General features: G+C 44.8%; 1 pseudogene; it reads left to right on the top strand.

Annotated features, from left to right (window-relative positions):
* Positions 1 to 14,937: 14,937 nt before the first annotated feature.
* On the top strand, positions 14,938 to 15,874 carry LOC119849821 (annotated as a pseudogene).
* The last annotated feature ends 3,896 nt before the right edge of the window (positions 15,875 to 19,770 follow it).

A 19,770-nucleotide genomic window follows, 5' to 3' on the forward strand; every position in this document is an offset into this window, starting at 1 on the left:
TTCCCTGCTAGGGTGAGAATACAGCAGTAAAGGAAAGAAGTTATTGCTACATCTGGATCTTGCTTGCATCACAGGTACTTGCAACCCTGGGATGCAGTTTGGGAGCTGTGGGAACTGCTGCATCCCAATAACTATTCAGATGGGCTGGCGCTCGTTCACACTGCTTTGCTGGTGATTTACATCTCAAGGCCCTGTTATCACCCAACAGGACAGGAGATAGCACCACACACCCAAAGTGAGAACTTACCTAAGGCACCAAAGTACAAACAGCAGACAACATTCAATTTCCCATCTCCCCAGGCTCACACCCCACACTGGAGTATAAACCCAAAATTATACTGCCTTGCACTGCACAGGTATTTGTACACTGTACGCTCATCAAAAGATGCCACAAGTACTCCTCCCCTGAATGTACATGGTCCTTCTGCATGAGCTGCATTCACCCAGTGCTGGCAGCTGGAGCTCTTTAAAAAACAAAACAAAAAACAAGGCTTCTGCTTCCCTTTATACATTCCCACACCTACCATACTTTGAGAACCACTACTCTAAATAGATTTGAATGAAAGCAACTGTCCAGGAAAAGTATGAGAAATGTCTGTTGGAATGATTGGCCAATTTTTCAACTCCTTCATACAGATCGTTATCACTTAAAGGTTAAAGTGCATTTCACTTAATGACACAAACTGATCAGGACTTGCATGTAAGCTTTGAAAGCAACTGGAAAGCTGTGCATTTATTGCATTGAGATACTTGTAAAACATATTTACTTTGAAAAAGACTTTCTGAGTTGGCATGTCTTTCACCTTGTGATGGCCATAACTTGGGGTTGGCTGGCAGGGAAGTCCTGACTAGTGGTCAGGGCTTATACCTGTGATATGCAGGGTGGGTTTTGACTCTAGTTGCTTTGGGGGCTATCAGTGCTCTGACAACCAGGGATGATAAGGAGGCATGGGTGATGCATGGCTCTAGCATTTGGCTAGACTGGCCTGAGCACTGGAAGCTCCCCTGGTGCCTGGACCATGGCCCTACCCCCTGTTCCACCCCTTCTCTTCTGTGGTCCCCCCAACTGCTGCTCGCTGATTCCTTCCATCTCTCCTCTCCCTGGATCTTCGCTGCCCACCACTAGTGAAGTCCTCCTCTCCCCTCCCCTATACCCTCTCATAGAATCAGAGAATCATAGGAGTGTGTAGCACATCGAGACTCACGACTGCGACACCTCCTGCTGGTTACAACCGGAATTAGCTCATTTCCAGCTCCAGAGTGCCGTCCATTGGCCGGTATCTCTCCTGTCATTGCCTGCTTCTCCCAAATCTCAATCAGGGGTCCTCCTCTCACCAGGGAACCCCAACTCCCTTCACCCACCTTGCCTAAGTGACCCACTTCCAGTCTTCATCTAGCCCTGTCCTTCAGGGGCAAACTGCAGTCTGAAATGGCCACTCATCATCAGCAAGGGGGTTGGACTGGCTGACTCTTCCTACCCCCAGCTGCACCTCTGCAGCCCTTGTACCTCCTTGTGGTCCTGTACCAGAACCTCAGCCTGGAAGTTAGCCAGGCTGGAGCTCCCCAGCTCCTCTTGCCCTTCCCAGCACTGCTGTGTTCAAGGTACCCCTTTCTAATTATCAGGCAGTCAGGTCCATCTCCTACCAGAGATGGAGAGAGATTCATCTCCTACTGGCCCTGCAACCTTTTATAGGGCCCAGCCTGGCCCTGATAGGCTGCCTCCAACCTTTCTCCAATTGGCTTCCTGGCACAACCCTCTCTCAGGGCTGTTCTTAACCCCTTTTTCACCAGTGTGGGGCAATAGCGCCATCACAGAGTGGAAGGGACCTTGAAAGGTCATCAAGTCCAGTCCCCTGCACTTATGGCAGGACCAGCACCATCTATACCATCCCTGATAGGAATTCGTCTCACCTGCCTGAAGCATCCAAGTTTTCTCCCTATGAACTGCTGTTTGGGAAGCACCCTCCAGGCTTTCCAGTCTTGCTTGGTGAAATACAGAATAGCAAAGACCTCAGGCAATGTATATAGGCCAGGTACTAGGAAGAGGGTCAGAGACTTGAAGCCTTGTAGCAGAGGCCTGGTATGACATCCGAGGCCTGGACTAAAGCTGTTAAAACTTTGCATCTTAAAGGAAAGTTAAGTTGTGAGCAAGAGGCAGTTCCGGCACACACAAATCTTGCAAGAACAGGGCTGATATTGAAAACCTCAATACCAAACACATTCCAAAAGATAACAGGAAAATGTTGACACATCATAAGGCTAAGGTTAGGAATAACAACATGATGAATAGAAATGTTTTGATACATTTTTCCTGTCACTCATTCCCCAATAAAGGAGGCTGATGTCATGATATCTGACACATATTGAGTAAAATCACAAGTTCTATTTACAATATTTACAAATAGCTCCCACTGGAAACTGGGTCTCAGGAGTGGGAAATGGTAGATTAAGATGGGATTGAGGAGGCTTAGGACAACTGTCATTGTGGGAGATAATGGATCCAAAGATACCCTATTGGATAGAATCATAGAATCATAGAATATCAGGGTTGGAAGGGACCTCAGGAGGTCATCTAGTCCCACCCCCTGCTCAAAGCAGGACCAATCCCCAACTAAATCATCCCAAACAGGGCTTTGTCAAGCCTGACCTTAAAAACTTCTAAGGAAGGAGATTCTACCACCTCCCTAGGTAACTCATTCCAGTGCTTCACCACCCTCCTAGTGAAATAGTGTGTCCTAATATCCAACCTAAACCTCCCCCACTGCACCTTGAGACCATTACTCCTCGTTCTGCCATCTGCTACCACTGAGAACAGCCTAGATCCATCCTCTTTAGAACCCCCTTTCAGGGACTTGAAAGCAGCTATCAAATCCCCCCTCATTCTTCTCTTCTGCAGACTAAATAATCCCAGTTCCCTCAGCTTCTCCCATATGTGGGAAATGCTGAGTATCAGATGTTTTAGAAATGTGTGCCAAGTAATGGAAAATAACAGTACAAGAAATAAAGGACAAGGCCAGAAGATTTTGGCTGGACTGAGGACTAAACTTTGGCTGAACTAAGGACTAATGATATAAGCAGCACCTGAAAGTCTTTACCACCACAAGATAATGGAACCCAAAGATAAGAATGATGAGAACATTGGGTGATAAACAACAGAAAAGGAATAAACAAGTGCTGTATATATATGGCTGTGGGAAGGGAAATAAAGTGCTTTTTACCAGCAACTGTGTCAGTTGTCCTGTAAGCTAGCCTGCTAGCAGCAACAAATGGTGACCCCAACGTGATAGAATTCTGTGAATTTGGTACCACGGACAGAGGAAGAAATAGCAGGGACCGCCGCTGCCGGTGTCCTCCGTTCGGGTGAGGAACTGGGACGCCCAAGAGGCGGGGGAGCTCCCACTGAAAGGTGAGCGGCGTGGAATATCTCTCATAATTGGAGCGGCAGCATCAGCAGATGAGCAGGCCGTGTTTAAGGTCTTAAGCAATCTGCTTAATAACCAGGGAGAAAAATTTTCCCCAGAAGCTCTTCAAAAATTGCTTCGGTGGGGAAAGCGACGGGGTGTCCTGGTTAATGAAAAGAATGTGTTTGACTCCTCGGTGTGGAAAACAGTGGGGAAAGACCTGTGGGACTTTGTGGGGGTCGGAAATAAAGAAGCTGCTGTCTTGAGCCCTATCTGGCGGACTCTTCATCGAGCCGTTACCACACCCATATATCGTGCTCCAGGCCCCTAATCATTTTTGTTGCTCTGATGGGCTCTTTCCAATTTTTCCACATCCTGCTTGTAGTGTGGGGCCCAAAACTGGACACAGTACTCCAGATGAGGCCTCACCAATGCCAAATAGAGGGGAATGATCATGTTTCTCGATCTGCTGTCAATGCCCCTACTTATACATCCCAAAATGCCATTAGCCTTCTTGGCAACAAGGGCACACTGTTGACTCATATCCAGCTTCTCGTCCACTGTAAATCTTAGGTCCTTTTCTGTGGAACTGCTGCCTAGTCGCTCAGTCCCTAGTCTGTAGTGGTGCATGGGATTCTTCCATCCTAAGAGCAGGACTCTGCACTTGTCCTTGTTGAACCTCATCAGATTTCTTTTGGCCCAATCCTCTAATTTGTCTAGGTCCCTCTATATCCTATCCCTACCCTCCAGCGTATCTACCACTCCTCCCAGTTTAGTGTCATCTGCAAACTTGCTGAGGGTGCAATCCACACCATCCTCCAGATCATTTATGAAGATATTGAGCAAAACCGGCCCCAGGACTGACCCTTGGGGCACTCCACTTGATACCGGCTGCCAACTAGACATGGAGCCATTGATCACTACCCATTGAGCCTGATGATCTAGCTAGCTTTCTATCCACCTTATAGTCCATTCATCCAGCCCATACTTCTTTAACTTTTTGGTAAGATTACTGTGGGAGACCGTATCAAAAGCTTTTCAAAAGTTAAGGAATAACCTGTCCACTGCTTTCCCCTCATCCACAGAGCCAGTTATCTTGTCACAGAAGACAATTAGATTAGTCAGGCATGACTTGCCCTTGGTGAATCCACGCTGACTGTTCCTGATCACTTTCCTCTCCTCTAAGTGCTTCAGGATTGATTCTTTGAGGACCTGCTCCATGATTTTTCCAGGGACTGAGGTGAGGCTGACTGGCCTGTAGTTCCCCAGATCCTCCTTCTTCCCTTTTATAAGATTGGCACTACATCATATAGGACCTACCAGAGTTGCCATGAGTTTTCAAAGATATTGGCTAATGGCTCTGCAATCAAATCTGCCAACTCCTTTAGCGCCCTCGGATGCAGCGCATCCGGTCCCATGGACTTGTGCTCGTCCAGCTTTTCTAAATAGTCCCAAACCACTTCTTTCACCACAGAGGGCTGGTCACCTCCTCCCCATATTGTGCTGCCCAGTGTAATAATCTGGGAGTTGACCTTGTTCTTGAAGACAGAGGCAAAAAAAGCATTGAGTAGATCAGCCAGCAATGCTCCTCTGCCATGTACATTGGTGAAACTGGACAGTCTCTACATAAAAGAATAAATGGACACAAATCAGATATCAAGAATTATAACATTCAAAAACCAGTTGGAGAGCACTTCAATCTCTCCAGTCACTCAATTACAGACCAGAGAATGGCTATCCTTCAACAAAAAAAACTTCAAAAACAGACTCCAACGAGAGACTGCTGAATTGGAATTAATTTGCAAACTGGATACAATTAATTTAGGCTTGAATAAACACTGGGAGTGGATGGGTCATTACAAAAAGTAAAACTATTTCCCCATGTTATTTGCCCCCCCCACTCCCCACTGTTCCTCAGATGTTCTTGTCAACTGCTGCAAATGGCCCACCTTAATTATCACTACAAAAGGTTTTCTTCCTCCCTCCCCCCCCACACTCTCCTGCTGGTAATAGCTCCTCTTAAGTGATCACTCTCCTTACAGTGTGTATGGTAACGTCCATTGTTTCATGTTCTCTGTATATAAATCTCCCCACTGTATTTTCCACTGAATGCATCCGATGAAGTGAGCTGTAGCTCACGAAAGCTTATGCTCAAATAAATTTGTTAGTCTCTAAGGTGCCACAGGTACTCCTTTTCTTTTTGTGAATACAGACTAATACAGCTGCTACTCTGAAACCTATCAGCTTTTTGCACATCCTCTGTCACTAGGTTGCCTCTCCCAGTCAGTAAGGGGCCCACACTTTCCTTGACCTTCTTCTTGTTGCTAACATACCTGTGGAAACCCTTACATAAGAACGGCCGTACTGAGTCAGACGAAAGGTCCTGTATACTGTCTTCTGACAGGGGCCAATTCCAAAGGGAATGAACAGACAGGTTATTATCAAGTGATCCATGCCCTGTCACCCAATCCCAACTTCTGGCAAACAGAAGCTAGGGACACCATTCCTGTCCATCCTGTCTAATAGCCATTGATGGACCTGTCTTCCATGAATCTATCTTGCTTCCTTTTGAACCCCCTTATTGTATTGGCCTTCACAACACCCTCTGCCAAGGAGTTCCAGAGGTTGACAGTGCATTGAGTGAAAAAATACTTGCTTTTGTTTTTTTTAAACCTTAATTTCATTTGGTGGCCCCTTGTTCTTATATTATGAGAAGGAGTAAATAACACTTCCTTATTTACTTTCTCTATACCACTCATGATTTTAAAGACCTCTGTCATACCTCCCAAAGTCATCTCTTTTCCTAGATGAAAAGTCCCAGTCTTATTAATCTCTCCTCATACGGAAGCCGTTCTATATCCCTAATCATTTTTGTTGCCCTTTTCTGAACCTTTTCTAATTCCAATATATCTTTTTTGAGATGTGGCGACCATATCTGCATGCAGTATTCAAGGACAGACCCTGGTAGCACATCTCTGATGAACCTGTGCTAGCAGGGAGATAGATAGGGTCCTAGAGCAGTAGTAGATGGCACAAGGATTGTGGCTGCGTGGCCCTAGCTACCTGTGGATCACTGAGATCTGTTCCTAACTTTGGAGATCCCTGGATCCTGGGTCCCCTTTTACATTCAGGGAAAATGGAAGGGACCTCCCTTCCTGGAAAAGTTTGAGAGAAATTTCTATATAGGGAGCTTTGTGGAATCTCCCTTGCCTGCCCTGAACCATGGGTTTGTAATGCAGGAAAGGGCGCTGCCGGGGAGAAATCTGGTCCTACATTATAATGATTATTATTCTTTATATTTTATTTTATTTCAATGAGATCACAGCTGTGACAGCATCATTGTTACCACTTTGCCGCCCCCAACGTAGCCTTGTGACTAATTGGAATCATAAGTAATAGAGCCTGCAACAGGGCTTGAGCTGAAGTCCAGTTGGGTAGCATCACTACACATCCTCTGTGATTTGGCATCCTGCAGTTTGCCGTTTGCTGTCATGGGGGTTACAGCTGGTACACACTAAGCCAAGCAGCTGAGGTTCCCTGATGGCCAAGTGGCCCCCAAGGGACTGTGCAGACATGCTTCATAAAGACACCTGCCTCCCTATCTGAACAGATACTGCCTGCTGCCTGTGCTATCTCTCCGATGACTCCTTGTCCTTTAGGGTGAAAAGCTCTGGTGTCAGCGGCTCCCCTTCTAGCAGGAACTGGGTACATTGGCAGGTTTCACTATCTTTACAATACAAAGGGAAGGGGAAAGGCTGCAAACTGTTTCCATTTGGAGATGTTCTGTGCAGCGGCTGAGGATTCAGCAGGGCTGTTGGGGTGACTCAGTAATGGGGCTGGGGGGCAGGTAGCGCTAGGTAGCTTGGAACCCCTCCCCACATCTGCCTGAGCTCGACAGTGGGCTGTTCAAGCTACTCAGAACTCTGACATTCAAAGCGAGCTCAGAGTGTTAAAACCCCAACACCCCATGTCAGGATTTCTGAATGGGTCTGATTTCTAGAGGTGCTGTGTGCTCTGGGCCCGATTCTGCCAGGGGCTGAGCCAGAGGAGACCCCATGGAATATCAGTGACTAGTTCACAAATCACCTCAGGTTTATTTGCTGCAGGAAATTTAATCAGCAAATCCATTTTCAACAATTTTATTCTCCGGCTCAATTTTGAAGGCAAGGGAATTCAGAGCTGCGTTGCTCTGTGGTAATAGCTCCGATACGTTATGACTACATACTGTGGATCATCTGTGCTTGCCCAGCAGGTCCGCCTAGGTTTGGTACCACTGGCTTTGACATGTGTGCATGAAAGTACAGATGTGTAAACCTTGTGACAGAATATTTCATTGGAATACAAATATTACAAACCAATCTTTCGTGAAATGAATGCATGTCGAATGCCAGCAGCAGAGTTCTTGGCATTGCTGGAGGAAGGAGCAGTGGTAATTTACCTGTTTAATGGATTTTGCTTTAGAAAGTATTTCAGAAGTACTCCACATACTGTTTGTATGATACTGTCTTCCCATAAAAGTCCAATAACTGTTTCTAATACTTACATTTAGGGTCACGAACACAATTCCTCTGTATTACCTGTGAAAGACTTTTGTAAAAGTCCTGAGAGAACAGAACTGCTGGTCTGTGTTTCAGCAAAGAGTAGAGCTGAGGTGCAGGAAAGGGGAGCATTATATTGTCTTTAATGTTCCTATCCCAAGAACATGGCTGAAGTAACTTGCACACTCAACTGGATATTAGTGAAAACCCAGTTTTTCCACTATTCACCCATTTGTGACACCAATCCCTCCCTCCCCCAGCTGAAGTAATTGTCTGTGACATTGACCAGGCAAAGGACATCAGCTTCTCTTGGAATTTTTCAAGGTCAGAATGCATCATTGAGAGTATTTGGTAAGGGATTAATAGAGCCCGATTCTGATTGAATTTACACATGTAAATGTGGAGTGGCACCACTGAAATCAATATAATTGAATTAAGAATCTGGTCCTAAGTATTTATCCCATGTGCTGCAAAGAGGCAGTGACATAATTTGGACTCTAAGAAGTGAAGAACATTTTCTATATATAGAATCATAGAATCGGAAGGGACCTTGAGAAGTCATCTACTCCATTCCCCTGCACTCGTGGCAGGACTAAGTATTATCTAGAGCATTCCTGACAGGTGTTTGTCTTACCTGCTCTTAAAAGTCTCCAATGATGGAGAATCCACAACTTCCCTACGCAATTTATTCCAATGCTTAACCACTCTGACTGTTAGGAAGTTTTCCCTAAACTTCAACCTAAACCTCCCTTGCTGCAATTTAAACCCATTGCTTCTTGTCCTATCATCAGAAGTTAAGAAAAATAGATTTTCTTCCTCCTCTTTGTAACAACCTTTTACATACTTGAAAACTGTTATCATGTCCCCTCTCATACTTCTCTTCTCCAGACTAAACAAACCCAATCTTCCCTCATAGGTCATGTTTTCTAGACCTTTAATATTTTTTGTTGCTCTTCTCCTGACTTTCTCCAATTTGCCCACATCTTTCCTGAAATGTGGCACCCAGAACTGGACACAATACTCCAGTTGAGGCCTAATCAGTGCGGAGTAGAGTGGAAGAATTACTTCTCATGTCTTGCTTACAATACTCCTGCTAATACATCCCAGAATGATGTTTGCTTTTTTTACAACAGTGTTACACTGTTGACTCATATATAGTTTGTGACCCACTATGACCGCCAGAACCCTTTCCGCAGTACTCCTTCATAGGCAGTCATTTCCTGTTTTGTTTGTGTCCAACTGATTGTTCCTTCCTACTTTGTGAAGTACTTTGCATTTGTCTTTATTGAATGTCATTCTACTTACTTCAGACCATTTCTCCAGTTTGTCCAGATCATTTGGAATTTTAATCCTATCCTCCAAAGCACTTGCAACCCCTCCCAGCCTGGTACTGTCTGCAAACTTTATTGATGAAGATATTGAACAGAACTGGATGCAGAACTGATCCCTGTGGGTCCCCACTTATTATGCCCTTCCAGCATGACTGTGAACCACTGATAACTACTCTCTGGGAACAATATTCCAACCAGTTATGTACCCACGTTATAGTAGCTCCATGTAGATTGTGTTTCACTAGTTTGTTAATGAGAAGGTCATGCGAGACAGTATCAAAAGTCAAGATATACCACATCCACTGCTTCCTCCCTATCCACAACGCTTGTTACCTTGTCAAAGAAAACTATCAGGTTGGTTTGACATGATTTGTTCTTGCCAAACAGCAAAAATTAAGATGTTTGTACACCAATGCGAGGAGCCTAGGTAACAAAATGGAGGAACTAGAGCTACTGGTGCAGGAAGTGAAACCAGATATTATAGGAATAATAGAAACATGGTGGAATAGTAGTCATGACTGGACTACAGGTATTGAAGGGTATGTGCTGTTTAGGAAAGACAGAAACAAAGGTAAAGGTGGTGGAGTAGCATTGTATATCAATGATGAGGTAGAATGTAAAGAAATAAGAAGCGATGCAATGGATAAGACAGAGTCCGACTGGGCAAAAATTACATTGGGGAAGATAACTAGTAGAGCCTCTCCTACGACAGTGCTTGGGGTGTGCTATAGACCACCGGGATCTAATTTGGATATGGATAGAGCCCTATTTAATGTTTTTAATAAAGTAAATACTAATGGAAACTGCGTGATCATGGGACACTTTAACTTCCCAGATATAGACTGGAGGACCAGTGCTAGTAATAATAATAGGGCTCAGATTTTCCTAGATGCGATAGCTGATGGATTCCTTCATCAAGTAGTTGCTGAACCGACTAGAGGGGATGCCATTTTAGATTTGGTTTTGGTGAGTAGCGAGGACCTCATAGAAGAAATGGTTGTAGGGGACAATCTTGGCTCAAGTGATCATGAGCTAATTCAGTTCAAACTGAATGGAAGGATTAACAAAAATAAATCTGCAACTAGAGTTTTTGATTTCAAAAGGGCTGACTTTCAAAAATTAAGGAAATTAGTTAGGGAAGTGGATTGGACTGAAGAACTTATGGATCTAAAGGTAGAGGAGGCCTGGGATTACTTTAAATCAAAGCTGCAGAAGCTATCGGAAGCCTGTATCCCAAGAAAGGGGAAAAAATTCATAGGCAGGTGTTGTAGACCAAGCTGGATGAGCAAGCATCTTAGAGAGGTGATTAAGAAGAAGCAGAAAGCATACAGGGAGTGGAAGATGGAATGGATCAGCAAGGAAAGCTACCTAATTGAGGTTAGAACATGTAGGGATAAAGTGAGACAGGCTAAAAGTCGAGTAGAGTTGGACCTTGCAAAGGGAATTAAAACCAATAGTAAAAGGTTCTATAGCCATATAAATAAGAAGAAAACTAAGAAAGAAGTGGGGCCACTAAACACTGAGGATGGAGTGTGGGTTAAAGATAATCTAGGCATGACCCAATATCTAAACAAATATTTTGCCTCAGTCTTTAATAAGGCTAAAGAGGATCTTGGGGATAATGGTAGCATGACAAATGGGAATGAGGATATGGAGATAGATATTACCATATCTGAGGTAGAAGCGAAACTCAAACAGCTTAATGGGACTAAATCGGGGGGCCCAGATAATCTTCATCCAAGAATATTAAAGGAATTGGCACCTGAAATTGCAAGCCCATTAGCAAGAATTTTTAATGCATCTGTAAACTCAGGAGTTGTACCGAATGATTGGAGAATTGCTAATATAGTTCCTATTTTTAAGAAAGGGAAAAAAAAGGGATCCAGGTAACTACAGGCTAGTTAGTTTGACATCTGTAATATGCAAGGTCCTGGAAAAAATTTCGAAGGAGAAATTAGTTAAGGACATTGAAGTCAATGGTAAATGAGACAAAATACAACATGGTTTTACAAAAGGTAGATCGTGCCAAACCAACCTGATCTCCTTTTTTGAAAAAGTAACAGATTTTTTAGATAAAGAAAACGCAGTGGATGTAGTTTACCTAGATTTCAGTAAGGTGTTTGATACCGTGCCACATGGGGAATTATTAGTTAAATTGGAGAAGATGGGGATCAATATGAACATCAAAAGGTGGATAAGGAATTGGTTAAAGGGGAGACTGCAACAGGTTCTACTGAAAGGCGAACTGTCAGGTTGGAGGGAGGTTACCAGTGGAGTTCCTCAGGGATCGGTTTTGGGACCAATCTTATTTAATCTTTTTATTACCGACCTTGGCACAAAAAGTGGGAGTGTGCTAATAAAGTTTGCAGATGATACAAAGCTGGGAGGTATTGCCAATTCAGAGAAGGATTGGGATATTTTACAGGAGGATCTGGATGACCTTGTAAACTGGAGTAATAGTGATAGGATGAAATTTAATAATAAGAAGTGTAAGGTTATGCATTTAGAGATTAATAACAAGAATTTTAGTTATAAGTTGGGGACGCATCAATTAGAAGTAACGGAAGAGGAGAAGGACCTCGGAGTATTGGTTGATCATAGGATGACTATGAGCTGCCAATGTGATATGGCTGTGAAAGAAGCTAATGCGGTTTTGGGATGCATCAGGAGAGGCATTTCCAGTAGGGATAAGGAGATTTTAGTACCATTATACAAGGCACTGGTGAGACCTCACCTAGAATACTGTGTGCAGTTCTGGTCTCCCATGTTTAAAAAGGATGAATTCAAACTGGAGCAGGTACAGAGAAGGGCTACTAGGATGATCCGAGGAGTGGAAAACTTGTCTTATGAAAGGAGACTTAAGGAGCTTGGCTTGTTTAGCCTAACTAAAAGAAGGTTGAGGGGAGATATGATTGCTCTCTATAAATATATTAGAGGGATAAATACAGGAGAGGGAGAGGAATTATTTTAGCTCAGCGCCAGTGTGGACACAAGAACAAATGGGTATAAACTGGCCACCAGGAAGTTTAGACTTGAAATTAGACAAAGGTTTCTAACAATCAGAGGAGTGAAGTTTTGGAATAGCCTTCCAAGGGAAGCAGTGGGGGCAAAAGATCTATCTGGCTTTAATATTCTACTCGATAAGTTTATGGAGGAGATGGTATGATGGGATAATGTGATTTTGGTAATTAATTGATCTTTAAATATTCAGGGTAAATAGGCCTAATCCCCTGAGATGGGATATTAGATGGATGGGATCTGAGTTACCCAGGAAAGAATTTTCTGTAGTATTTGGCTGGTGAATCTTGCCCATATGCTCAGGGTTTAGCTGATCGCCATATTGGGGTCGGGAAGGAATTTTCCTCCAGGGCAGATTGGAGAGGCCCTGGAGGTTTTTCACCTTCCTCTGTAGCCTGGGGCACGGGTCACTTGAGGGAGGCTTCTCTGCTCCTTGAAGTTTTTAAACCACGATTTGAGGACTTCAATAGCTCAGACATAGGTGAGGTTTTTTGTAGGAGTGGGTGGGTGAGATTCTGTGGCCTGCGTTGTGCAGGAGGTCGGACTAGATGATCAGAATGATCCCTTCTGACCTTAATATCTATGAATCTATCTATAAATCTATGAAATCCATGCTGACTGTTACTTATCACCTTATTGTCTCCTATTATTTGCTCCATTATCTTTCCGGGTACAAAAGTTAAGCTGACTGGTCTGTAATACCCAGGTTTGTCCTTATTTCCCTTTTTATAGATGGGCACTATGTTTGCACTTTCCCAGTCTTTTGGAATGTCTCCTGTCTTCCATGACTTTTCAAAGATAATTGCTAATGGCTCAGATATCTCCTCTGTCAGCTTCTTGAGTATTCTAGGATACATTTCATCAGGCCCTCGTGATTTGAAGACATCTAACTTGTCTAAGTAATTTTTGACTTGTTCTTACCCTATTTTAGACTCTGATCCTACATCATTTTCACTGGCATTCACTTTGTTAGATGTTGAATCGCCACCAACCTTCTTGGTGAAAACCGAAACAAAGAGCACTGCTACCATTTCCACATGTTCAGTTATTGTCTTTCCTCGCTCACTGAGTAACGGGCCTACTCTGTCCTTGGTCTTCCTCTTGCTTCTAAAGTATTTGCAGAATGTTTTCTTGTTTCGTTTTATGTCCCTAGCTAGTTTGATCTCATTTTGTGCCTTGGCTTTTCTACTTGTTTATATTCATCCTTTGTAATTTGACCAAGTTTCCACTTTTGTAGACACTTTTTTGAGTTTTAGATCATTGACGATCTCCTGGTTAAGCCAGTGTGGTCTCTTGCCAGACTTCCTATCTTTCCTACGCAGTGGGATAGTTTGCTCTTGTGCCCTTAATAATGTCTCTTTGAAAAACTACCAGCTGTCTTCAATTATTTTTCCCCTTAGACTTGCTTCCCATGGAATTTTACCTACCAACTCCCTGAGTTTGCTAAAGTCTGCCTTCTTGAAATCCATTGTCTTTATTGTGCTGTTCTCCCTCCTACCATTCCTTAGAATCATGAACTGTACCATTTCATGATCACTTTCACCCAAGCTGCCTTCTGCTTTCAAATTCTCAACCAGTTCTTCCCTATTTGTCAAAATCAAATCTAGAACAGCCTCCCCCACAGTAGCTTTCTCCACCTTCTGAAATAAAAAAAATGTATCCAATACATTCCAAGAACTTTTGTATATTCTGCACCCTGCTGTGTTTTTTTCTCAACAGATGTCTGGGGACTTGAAGTCCCCCATCACCACCAAGCCCTGTGCTTTGATTGATTTTGTTAGTTGTTTAAAAAAAGCCTCATCCACCTCTTCTTCCTGGTTAGGTGGTCTGCAGGAGACCCCAACCATAACATCATCCTTGTTTTTTACACCTTTTATCCTCATCCAGAGACTTTCAACAAGTCTGTTTCTATCTATCTATCTATCTATCTATCTATCTATCTATCTATCTATCTATCTATCTGTCATGAGGCAATGAAATAAATTTATAAATAACTTCAATGTAGGACAGATAAATACAATGATGATTTTCATCATACACATTCCATGTGTTTATACATGTCATGATACAATGGACCACACTCAGAAGTGGGGGGCAAGAAAGGGTGTCTGTGGGAAGGTCACAATTGTAAAATCACACAGTGCTCAAGTAGGCTGTGGAACTCCCAGCCACAAGATATCAATGGGGAAAAGAGCTTAGCAGGACTGAAAGAGGGACTGGAAGTGTATATGGATGACCAGAAAAGTCAACTACGGTAGTGAGGATTTAAAAAAAAATTCTTGGAAGGGCTATAAATGTTCCTGATTTACATTGCAAAATATGTCTAACTAATCAGTGTCAGAGGAAGCTTTCCCTGGGAGCAGGTTATCTCTTAGCTGCCTATTGTAGGGCTTCTTCCATTTTTCTCTGAGGCATTTGGACCTGGCCACTGGATACTGGGCTAGATGGACCACAGGTCTGATCCAGTCTGGCAATGCCTACCCTCCTATCAGTGGTGTAAATCCCAGACTATGCTTTTGCTCACCTTTCTTGACCTCCTAGCAGTCTGAGAGCAGAATGATATCTTGTTAAATATCATCTAGTCGTCTAATCTCCTATTCTTTTTTTCTTTCAGGAAGAAAAGCTCAAAACTCCTCAGACCTGCCCAGTACATTATGTCAGCTGTAAATGACACCAAATTCAACTTTGAAGTGTTCCTTCTCACTGGGATACCTGGGCAGGGAGACGTCCATCTCTGGATCTCTGTCACCTTCTGCTTAACGTATGCTATTTCGATAGTAGGAAATTCACTCATTCTGTTCATCATAAAAACAGATCTAAGCCTTCATGAGCCAATGTACATGTTCCTTTCCATGTTGGCTATCACAGACCAAGGCTTATTGATAGCCAGCATACCGACAATACTGGGTGTATTTTTGTTTAACTCAAGGGAGATCAGCCTCAATGCCTGTCTTGCCCAGCTGTTCTTCATCCACTCATTTACATTCATTGAATCCTCTGTGCTCTTGTTGATGGCCTTTGACCGCTTCATCGAAATCAGTAACCCGCTGAGATATGCCTCCATCTTAACTCTGCTGAGAATAGCTAAGATGGGACTGGTGTGGTCTAAGAGGGGTGGCCGTGATACTCCCACTGCTCCTTATCCTGAAATCGTTCCGATACTGCCAAGCCAATGTCCAAGCCCATTACTACTTCCTGCACATGGAGGTCATGACACTGGCATGTGAGGACATCACAGTTAACAACATCTATGGCTTGATTATTACAGTCCTAACAGAGGGGTTGGACTCACTGCTCATCTTCCTCTCTTATGTGATGATCCTCAAAACAGTGTTGAACATCATGTCCGACAAGGAGTTCCTCAGGGCCCTGAACACGTGTGTCCCACCTCTGTGCTGTCCTGCTCTTCTACACGCCTGACATCAGCCTGACTTTGATACACAGATTCGGGAACAGCTCTTCTCCCTTGCTTCAGACTGTCCTGGGCTATGTCTACCTGCTGGTTCCTCCTCTGATGAACCCAGTCGTGTACTGCGTGAAAAGTAAACACCTTCTTTCGAGGATAATCAGGGTGTTCGTGAAGTGAAGGGTCAGTTTATCACCCAGCTCAAGCACTGGTGTCATAGGAAACAAGAAACACAGGACACAGTGACTTATTCCATTCTGGACCCTTATATCTGTGATGACATGAGCTACTGATCTCCACTCTGTACAGTCAGGGTCAGATGGGTTCTAAGGCCTGAAGCAATGGTATAGCGGTTGTCTCCACCCACTGGTGAGGGAGGACAGTGCACTGGGGGAAGGAGACCAGGGCAGGCAGCAGTATTTACAGAGTTACTGTGTTCATAGAGAGCCAGGGGACTGATAGGATGTTGGCCCATAAAGAGCCATATCAGTGGCTGCTCCAGCCTCAGAAATCCTGTCAATACTCTCAAAAAAGAGAAGGGATGTGGATGCTGTTTCCCATTACACTTGGCCTGTCACTGTCCTGTCTCTGGGGAAACATCCAGGGGTTATGAAAAAAGCTGCAATGCTGTTTTGAGGTCACAGTCCTGGCCCTTCCTGAGTGCTCTGGGAGCTGTGTGATCCATGGGGGCTGCACCAGCTGTGGACAGGGGCTATTCCAGGGGCACGAACACCCATGCTTCTGCCACGCCCTCAGCCAGGTGCTTGTGACTGAGTCGTGCCAGAGACATCATTATGCAAGAGCCGCAAGAGAAGCCATTCAGGCTGCCCCCTCACCACCACCGTTTGTGGCTCTGCGCACCGCACACCTACTGAGCCCACTCCACATGGAAGCAGAGCAGAGGTGTCTGTGTGAGTGAGGGTCTGACACACAGGAGTCCTGGCAAGAGACTCAAGCCCATATTCCTCTTCCTTCTGTTTCTGCTGCCCCAGCAATGCAAAGGGGTAGAAAAGGGCCTCAGCTCCCTAAAAGAGTCACAATGATCTCCTGTCCCAGTCCAGCTCATTCAGTGTTGGGTGAGCACCTTTTCAAAAGGAAAAAAGCAAGACACATGCAGGAGCCCTGCCCCCTCCATGGCCTCACCCCTGGCCCTCTTCTTCCCCCTGAACTCCTGCTCCTTCTCTTCCCCAAGCCTGGCCCACTGACCAGGCTGGATGTCACAGCGAGGCCATGGTAAAAGAAGCCCAGGGAGCAAGTGCCACTCTGGGGAACTCCAGACCCTCCACCTGCCCTGTTCAGGGGATGTGGCCTTGAGGGAAAGAGGAGCAGGGTGGGGCCTCATAGTGATTGGGGGCTAACGTCATCAGCCCCCCAACAGTGAAAAGGGTTGCTCTGCCCATGAGAAGGTGCGGATCGGCATTGGAGGGAATTCGGGACAAATGCTGTTCCGGTGTCTTTCAGCCCACACTGGGACTTGAATTCTGCATTTTGGTACTCTGCCCCCAATTCAGGAGGGGTGGTCCATACTCATTCAGTGGCCATTAGAGGTGATGTGTTGGGGAGTGTCCCCTTTTTGTTGCTGGAGAGATTGGGGGGTCAGTGAACCCCTAGAATCATAGACTATTAGGGTTGGAAGGGACCTCAGGAGGTCATCTAGTCCAACCTCTGCTCAAAGCAAGACCAATCCCCAACTAAATCATCGCAGCCAGGGCTTTGTCAAGCCTGATCTTAAAAACCTCTAAGGATGGAGATTCCACCACCTCCCTAGGGAACCCATTCCAGTGCTTCACCACCCTCCTAGTGAAAAAGTTTTTCCTAATATCCAGGGTGTGGCCCTTTAAGATTCCTGTGACTTTTAGAGCTGAGAGAAGCTTTGTAGAGCCAGCTCGTGGGAGACAGGAAGATGGTCCCGGGGAATAGTTAGGGCTTTGGGAAATCCCAGGGTGTTTACTACTGTTTTTAGTAAAGGCCTGGGTCAGGGGCCTTGTAGGTCCCTTTACTCCATGCGAAACAGGGACCCCAGTAAGCAGGAGGTGGGGGTGTTCCTGAGTAAAAGAGTAGGATGGGGTGGGGAGAGCCTGTGTTCTGAAGACGGCTGAATTAATGTGACTCCACAAAGGGAGCTCTTGTTTTAAGTATCCCAGGATGAGAGTAAGTCATTGCAAGGACCTTAGAGGGAAGGGCAGGGTGCCTGCATGGCTGCCTCACGCCCTGTCAAGTTTTCTTCCCCACTCTGAACTCTAGGGTACAGATGTGGGGACCTGCATGAAAACCCCCTAAGCTTATTTTTACCAGCTTAGGTTAAAACTTCCCCAAGGCACAAACTATTTTACCTTTTGCCCTTGGACTTTCGCTGCCACCACCAAACATCTAACCGGTATTATTATTAGGAAAGAGTCCGTTTGGAAACGTCTTCCCCGCCAAAAAAAATCCTCCCAAACATTACCCACCTTTCCTGGGAAAGGTTTAATAAAAATCCTCACAAATTTGCATTGGTCAACACAGACCCAAACCCTTGGATCTTAAGAACAATGAAAAAGCATTCAGTGTCTTAAAAGAAGAATTTTAATAGAAGAAAAAGTAAAAAAGAATCATCTCTGTAAAATCAGGATGCTAAATACCTTACAGGGTAATCAGAGTCAAAACATAGAGAATCCCTCTAGGCAAAACTTTAAGTTACAAAAAGACACAAAGACAGGAATATCCATTCCATTCAGCACAGCTTATTTTTCTCAGCCATTTAAAGAAATCAGAATCTAATGCATCTCTAGCTAGATTACTTACTAAGTTCTAAGCCTCCATTCCTGTTCTGTCCCTGGCAGAAGCATCACAGAGACAGAGAGAGAGGCTTTGTTTTTCCCTCCCCCCAGCTTTTGAAGGTATCTTGTTTCCTCATTGGTCATTTTGGTCAGGTGCCTTTATATTTATGACAGGCCCTAAGGGGCACTCTGGGGCAGCCCCTGTCCAGAAAGTCTTGGCCAGAGTGGGCTGTGCTCTTGCAAGCCATTGCCACCGGGCATAGAACAGCCCAGCCCCAATGCTGCTCTAAAGTCTGCTGAGGAAGGGGCAGAACAGGCCAGTGAATCAAACCCCTGTAACAGGCACGGTTGTCCTTAGGCTTTATGGAACCCTATGCAGTATTATTAAACTGGTTTCCCTATGCCTGATGGCAGCCTGGTCTCACAGCCTGGGGGTAGGGGAAAGGAACAAGGCAGCAAGGATACCGAGCCGCCCGGCCTGCCTCATGGTGGCAAAGAGTCACAGTTCCCCACAGGTTTCAGAGTAGCAGCCGTGTTAGTCGGTATTCGCAAAAAGAAAAGGAATACTTGTGGCACCTTAGAGACTAACACATTTATTAGAGCATAAGCTTTCGTGAGCTACAGCTCACTTCATCGGATGCATTTGGTGGAAAAAAAACCCACCAAATGCATCCGATGAAGTGAGCTGTATCTCACGAAAGCTTATGCTCTAATAAATGTGTTAGTCTCTAAGGTGCCACAAGTACTCCTTTTCTTTTTACAGTTCCCCACAGAGACCCCCATACCCTCTCCTTCATGCAGAATGCAAGGCACTGGCACATTCGGTGCTGTGAATACGGCCCATGCTTGAGGACATTGCAGCGTGCGCTGGGTGTGTGGGAGCCGACCCGCTCTTACCTGCTGTCATGGGCAGTGGGAGAAGCTGCCGCGTGGGGAGGCTCGCTCCACAGCACACCTCTTCTGTCTGTGGCCCCGCCCGCACTCTGCCCAGGCCCCGCCCCTCCCCAGTGTCTCCTTCCTCTCTTCCTTCCCACTCCCTAATCACCCTCTTCCAGCCAAATCCCTGAATTCAAATGAAGCAAATGACATTAGAAAGAAATTACAGAAGAGTGGGTTTTTTTCAGAAGAAAATGGAGCATGGTTTCCACTGCATGCCAGAAGGTGAAGACTGGATACGCAGAAGGTACCGAATTAAAAGCACTAAATTTAGGAATAAAAAATGTCCCTCACAGGTATTTTGATATACCCTGAAGTTTGTCAGAGATTTATTTGCCAAAACTTTGTAGTAAGGGCAAGTCCGCTGTCCTGCTGAATACA

The sequence above is a fragment of the Dermochelys coriacea genome, chromosome 1 (genome assembly GCF_009764565.3).
Source record: "Dermochelys coriacea isolate rDerCor1 chromosome 1, rDerCor1.pri.v4, whole genome shotgun sequence".
NCBI classification, from domain to species: Eukaryota; Metazoa; Chordata; order Testudines; family Dermochelyidae; genus Dermochelys; species Dermochelys coriacea.